The 6,000-nt window shown below is 44.7% G+C and overlaps 1 protein-coding gene across 3 annotated transcripts in view; it reads right to left on the bottom strand.

Annotated features, from left to right (window-relative positions):
• Positions 1-1,786: 1,786 nt before the first annotated feature.
• The window catches only part of RPF2 (ribosome production factor 2 homolog), a 78,104-nt gene continuing 73,890 nt past the window's right edge, over positions 1,787-6,000 (bottom strand). For 2 of the 3 annotated variants that reach the window (XR_013830771.1, XR_013830772.1), the window contains exon 19: positions 1,787-2,067. The gene's annotated coding sequence lies outside the window, so the exon portion shown is untranslated. The remainder of the gene's footprint in view (positions 2,068-6,000) is intronic. The other variant, XR_013830769.1, reaches the window with a different exon arrangement.

Below are 6,000 nucleotides of genomic sequence, written 5' to 3'. Positions count from 1 at the left end.
GTCCCTTTCCCTGTGGTACAATGGAATTTAAGAGGATTTTGGAGGAAGGAGATTTGAACTCAAGTCCTGGCTCGACCCTTCACAAGCTGCCAACACAAGGCCCTAAGACTGTTGAGGAGATGAAGTAGGATAATGACCAGAAGCTGTCTGTGACCTGTGCCTCCCTGTGGAGGGGCTGTGGCATTATTGTTGCTGGAAGAATGTCCTTAGTTGTAAATATTTCTTGAAATTTTGTATTCTTGGAATCATACGATATTACCTCTAGAGAAGGGATTTTATTACTTTGTTCAACTTCCTGCTTAAAGCAAGAGTCTCTTCTAAAGCATCACAGCAAAACCAAAGAGTGTACGATGTGTGAGAAATTGTGTCCATGTATAGAAAAGCCCACACGATGTCTGGAATCCATTGTGTAACAACGTGGCTCACGGTTACACCTCAGCCCCTCCTCACTTTCTGAGGGGCTGTGCTCTTCTTGGGCTCGGTACAAAGACTGGCTGCTTGGGTTGAAGGTGTGGGATGGTGTCATGGAAACTTGTTCTCCCAAATCACCATGGAAGTAAATCCCTATGGAGTGCCTTCTGCAGACACAGGGAAACCTAAAACACCAGGCAGAGGGAACTTCAGGAATCGTGAATTTTAAAAATATTTTTACTGTGATCCACAGTTAGAAACACATTTGATGTCTCAACCCAGTACATACACACACACTCACGGACACACACACAAACTGGAACAAAAGTTTAACAGAACAATTTTTTACGACACAGCACATTCTGAGTACAACAGCACATTCTGATCTATTTTATTTCATTGAAAAAAACCCAACCTGCTGGTAAAAACTCTAAATTGATTTTACAACCTCCTAATGAATTTTGGTTTGAGGTTTGAAAAACACTGATCCTATCCAATGCTCCCATCTTACAAATGAAGAAACTGAGTCTGGGAAAAAGGAACTGGCTAACTATTCCACAAAGACACACACATTCACAGCATGACAGTGACAAGGCTCCAGGTCTCCTGATCCTCGTCATGGCCTTCCCTTAGAACCTCCTATTACTTCTCCTGTCTTCTTTTGTTTTTGTGGTACGTGGGCCTCTCACTGTTGTGGTCTCTCCCGTTGCGGAGCACAGGCTCCGGACACGCAGGCTCAGAGGCCATAGCTCACAGGCCCAGCCGCTCCGCGGCATGTGGGATCTTCCCGGACCACGGCACGAACCTGTGTCCCTTGCATCGGCAGGCGGACTCTCAACTCTCAACCACCGCGCCACCAGGGAAGCCCTCCTGTCTTCTTGTATAGAGATACAATATTGCCTATCTCTATTTTAGGAGCAAGATATCAGTCTTCTATCAGAGAGGGGAGGAAGTGTCCTCCTCTCTCCCATCTTCCCTGGATGCCCCCCATTGTTGTGGCTGCAACAGGGGCCCCTGCAAGCTCTTTTCCCAAAAACCTAACATACCAGGGACCCCAGAAGAGAGACCCTTGCGGGGGGGGGGGGATGCATAGGTATCTATTTCCCCTTATAGGTGTCTATTCCCCCCCTAGTCTCATGCTTGTGGGGATTTTTTCTTTGGATTAGTTTGCCAACCCCTAGGAAAGGTCATCTGAGAGTCTGTCCTCAGGAAATTAAAATAAAGGGTAGTTCTTTTCTATGGGGAAAGATGGGATGTGGGGAGGATCCTGCAGAGAACTGGTCCATGACTAACTCTGGTTGATCAAAAGCTGTTTGGGGCAATTTGGCACTGTTGATGGGGAACCCATGTCCCAAAGCTAGTTGTGATGGACTTCAGAGAAGCAAGACAGCACCTATTTACCCTCAAGCAATAGCTACCTCTGCCCTCTAGCCCTAAGGCCATTCCATCTCTTTGCTCTACTCCCCTTTGCCTATCCTGCATAAGGGGGCCTTTAAAGGGCGTATATTTTTCAACCAATAATCCCTGATAAGATGGGCACTATCTTATATACAGTTATTTAAAGGAGTCAGGAAAACAAAAAAAGAAACAAAATCTAGAGCCTCTTTTTGTTGTTGGTTTTTCCACAGGCCATACTTTTGAACACGAAGAAGAAGGCTGTGGAGATATCAAGGAGGAGGAAATTGTTAGAGAAGACAGACAAATTGACTACCGGCCATGAAAAGCTTATGACTGGGAGGTTTTTGCTTATCTCTTCCTAGAAAAAGAATGTGCAGACTCTAGGAAGTTTGATCTGTTTTTCCCTAGAGTGCCACAATACTTCTTGTAGTTCTTCTTTCTTCTCCCCACCCACCTTCCCAGCCCATCCCACTTCCAAACAATGACTTAAGACCAAGATACAGAACTTGAGATAAGGAGTCAAGGATGGGAAGCAGAACTGCAAAACTGGCAAGTTAGAGCCAGAGACATGTGAATCCTGGAGAAAGAATTGTCTTATTTATCTCTCTCTGCTCAGAACGCAATGCAGCTCCTGCCTGGCACCTGGTAAGTGTTGTGTATATTCTTATAGAAAAAAAAATTGACAAATACAATATGAGAATAAGCAGAAGGTCCATAGAAAATCAGCTCAGACACTGGATTCCAGACTCCAGGAATGCAATCTGGACACCAGGAAGGACAATCAGCAGAGAAGACTGAGCTTGACTCAGAATTCATAGATAGTCACAAGTCAGAATCAAAAATAGCAGAGAACAGGCTTTCCCTGGTTAACACAAAATGGCTTTCTCCCATTATACAGCAGGTATACTTATATGACCAATGACGATAGATTGGCTTAGCATCGGTTAAAAGAAGTGAAGTTTTTCAGTAAAGAAAAAAACCCTCAAAATGAATCTATGGCTACTCTGAAACGATGCAAAATTATTCTATATTTTAAGAGTTATAATATCTAGAATTGTGATGTTCAATGTGATAGCCACTAGCCACATGCAGCTATTTAAGTTTAAAATAATTAAAGTTAAATAAAATTAAAACTTCCGGACTTCCCTGGTGGCACAGTGGTTAAGAATCCGCCTGCCAATGCAGGGGACACGGGTTGGAGCCCTGGTCTGGGAAGATCCCCCCTGCCACGGAGCAACTAAGCCCATGTGCCACAACTACTGAGCCCACGTGCTGCAACTACTGAAGCCCACGTGCCTAGAGCCCATGCTCAGCAACAAGAGAAGCCACCACAATTAGAAGCCCGCACACCGCAGCGAAGAGTAGTCCCCGCTCACCGCAGCTGAAGAAAACCCACGTGCAGCAGCAATGACCCAACGCAGCCAAAAAATTAATTAATTAAATTAAATTAAAAATTAAAACTTCCTCATTCTCATTAGTCACAGTTCAGATGCCCAACAACTACATGTGGCTGGTGACTACCATATTGGACATCGCAGATACAGAACATTTTGACCATAACATTAGGTTCTATTGGACAGTGCTGATCTAATGAGCAAGTTAATAGTTCCCCCTGCTCTGGTGCATTCATTCAGAATGCATCACTCTTCAAATAAAATATAGACAAACAAACAAAAAAAAACTTCAAAAGAGGATAACTGCAAAGCTAAAAAGACATCATTTGGGGAATAGTTCAAAGAACTAGAGATATTTAGTCTGGAGAAGAGGAAAATCCAGAGTAAATATGAAGATTAACTTCAAATATTGAAGAACTGTCATATTGTTCCATGTGACTTAAGGGATAGACTTAAACCCACGCGTCAGAGTTACAAAAGATTCTAGCTCAAGAGAAGGAAAAACTTCTTTCCCATCAGAGCTACCCAAAGGCAGAATGGGCTGCCTCATTCAGGAATGAGCCCTCTAACTTGGAGTGTTCAAGCAAAGGCTGGGCACATGCCTTACACACAGATATCAAAAAACAAAAAATCTTGTGAAAGAAAGGTTATTTGTCAAATATATCAGGAAGGAGGTATGAATTCAAACATGAATGAGCAGTTAAACTTGATGATCTTTGAAACCCCTTCAAATTCTGAGAATCTCTGACTCCTAGGATTGTTTTTCAGCCACTGGGTAAGAAATTCAGGAGAGCATGGGGAGTAGGGAAACTGTCTGTACCATTTTGAGCAAGATCAGGTGGAAACTCAAGAATGCGACAGGGTGAGAGAGAGCTCCAGAGAAAAAGAGAGGAAGAAGGTGGATGATGAAGCAATTTAACTGGAATTAAAAATGGAGCACAGGGGGCTTCCCTGGTGGTGCAGTGGTTGAGAGTCCACCTGCCGATTCAGGGGACACGGGTTCATGCCCCGGTCCAGGAAGATCCCACATGCCGTGGAACGGCTAGGCCCATGAGCCATGGCCACTGAGCCTGCACGTCCAGAGCCTGTGCTCCGCAACAGGAGAGGCCACAACAGTGAGAGGCCCTCGTACCGCAAAAAAAAAAAAAAAATGGAGCAGAGGGACAGAAAAGAAGGTGCAAGAGGAAAGGGGGATCCTGAGAAAAAGAAAGACAAAGAGAAGAAAGAATGGTATGGGGAGAAAGAATGATATATGTGTGGGACGTTTGCGAAAAAAGGCACAAATAGAAGCCTCAATTTTAACTCTCCCTAACTCAAAAAATGACCAAATAAGCTCTTTTTAAGATAGTTTGCTTAGAGGTCTGGGCGGAGGGCTGGCAGGCAGCGGCTGGGGCCGCGAGTGGGGATCGCGGCATGGGGATGCTGGCAGACGCCGGTGGCGGCCAGTCCGGAGCCCCCAGGCCAGAGCCGAGCTAACCGCAGTGGGGACCAGGGCCCAGAGCCGCGGCAACTGTGGCTGGAGGACGATGGCAGCGCCCGCCGGGGCCAGGACACTGATTGCATCCCCAGACTGCAGGCGCTGGCTGTGGTCAGTGCTTGGGGTGGTGCTCGGGCTCTTGACTGCTGGTGTATCAGCCATGGAGGTGTATACACCAAAAGAAACCTTCGTGGCAAATGGGACACAAGGGAAGCTGACATGATGGGAAAGGAAATAGCCACCAAAGTCCAGGAAGCACAGCAAGTCCCATACAGGATAAACTTGAGTAGAAACATGCTGAGACACATAGTAATCAAACTGGCAAAAATTAAAGACAAAGAAAACTTATTGAAAGCAACAAGGGAAAAATGACAAATAACATACAAGGGAACTCCCACAGGTTAACAGCTGATTTCTCAGCAGAAACTCTACAAGCCAGAAGGCAGTGGCATGATATACTTAAAATTATGAAAGGGAAGAACCTACAACCAAGATTACTCTACCCGGCAAGGATCTCATTCAGATTCGATGGAGAAATCAAAAGCTTTACAGACAAGCAAAAGCTAAGATAATTCAGCACCACCAAACCAGCTCTACAACAAATGCTAAAGGAACTTCTCTAAGTGGGAAACACAAGAGAAGAAAAGGACCTACAAAAGCAAACCCAAAACAATTAAGAAAATGGTCATAGGAACATACATATCGATAATTACCTTAAACATGAATGGATTAAATGCTCCAACCAAAAGACACAGGCTTGCTGAATGGATACAAAAACAAGACCCATATATATGCTGTCTACAAGAGACCCACTTCAGACCTAGGGACACATACAGACTGAAAGTGAGGGGATGGAAAAAGATATTCCATGCAAATGGAAATCAAAAGAAAGCTGGAGTAGCAATACTCATATCAGATAAAATAGACTTTAAAATAAAGAATGTTACAAGACACAAGGAAGGACACTACATAATGATCAAGGGATCAATCCAAGAAGAAGATATAGGGCTTCCCTGGTGGTGCTGTGGTTGAGAGTCTGCCTGCCGATGCAGGGGACATGGGTTCGTGCCCCGGTCTGGGAAGATCCCACATGCCGCGGAGCAGCTGGGCCCATGAGCCATGGCTGCTGAGCCTGTGCGTCCGGAGCCTGTGCTCCACAATGGGAGAGGCCACAACAGTGAGAGGCCCACGTACCACAAAAAAAAAACAAAAAAAATGTAGAAGATATAACAATTATAAATATATGTGTATCCAACATAGGAGCACCTCAATACATAAGGCAAATGCTAACAGCTATAAAAGAGGAAATCGACAGTAACA

This window comes from Stenella coeruleoalba (genome assembly GCF_951394435.1).
Source record: "Stenella coeruleoalba genome assembly, chromosome: 12".
Lineage (NCBI taxonomy): Eukaryota > Metazoa > Chordata > Mammalia > Artiodactyla > Delphinidae > Stenella > Stenella coeruleoalba.
This window is presented reverse-complemented; position numbering and strand designations above follow the sequence as displayed.